The sequence below is a fragment of the Alligator sinensis genome, unplaced genomic scaffold (genome assembly GCF_000455745.1).
Source record: "Alligator sinensis unplaced genomic scaffold, ASM45574v1 scaffold641_2, whole genome shotgun sequence".
NCBI classification, from domain to species: domain Eukaryota; kingdom Metazoa; phylum Chordata; order Crocodylia; family Alligatoridae; genus Alligator; species Alligator sinensis.
The window spans coordinates 13,028-13,619 of record NW_005843111.1 but is presented as its reverse complement, the minus strand read 5'-3'; the positions used below and the strand labels follow the sequence as shown (position 1 = coordinate 13,619).

Here is a 592-nt window from a genome sequence, read left to right as displayed (position 1 = left end):
ATTCCTGGAGGCTTGCTTATGAGCATGCACTGCCTACTGACTGCTCTGTATGTGGCAGTGAAACTGTTTCAGGCACACTTACCTGCTGCCACCCTTGAGATCTGTTAGCCCCAGTGCTTGCAAGTGGTAGTGGCTGTCCCCATTGTGCTTCCTGACATTGTTTCTAGAGCAGGTGTGAATATGAGCAGTATCCTAGGAGTGCCAAAGCATGGACATTCCCTTAATTTACTTGTTTATCTTTTAAATAGTGTTATGCAATCTTTGATTAAACATGCTGGCTTTATAAGCATAGGAAAAGTTTGAAGAAACGTCTACGTTTAGGGAGAAAACAAAGCAGTAGTGAACAGTGCATGCAATGTGTAAATTATTTCTAAAATACTAGCTCAGGGGTTGACAACCAGGGGTACTTGGGAAAGCCCTAGGGGGTACACGCAGGCGGGCAGGGATGGAGTGCTGCCACTCACCACCCCGTGCTGCTGCCTCCCAAGAGCAGGGCTGAGGCGGGGCAAGGGCAGTGGTGCCTCTCTGTGGGCCCTGCTTGGCCAGCTGGATTCTGGGGGGAAGCAGGTGGCTGTGGGCACAGCCCCCTCCC

The 592-nt window shown here is 50.8% G+C and overlaps 1 protein-coding gene across 1 annotated transcript in view; it reads left to right on the top strand.

The window, feature by feature from the left end:
• Positions 1-592, top strand: part of LOC102381859 (sphingosine-1-phosphate lyase 1-like) — a 23,975-nt gene that overhangs the window by 11,654 nt on the left and 11,729 nt on the right. The gene's annotated exons all lie outside the window — the stretch shown is intronic.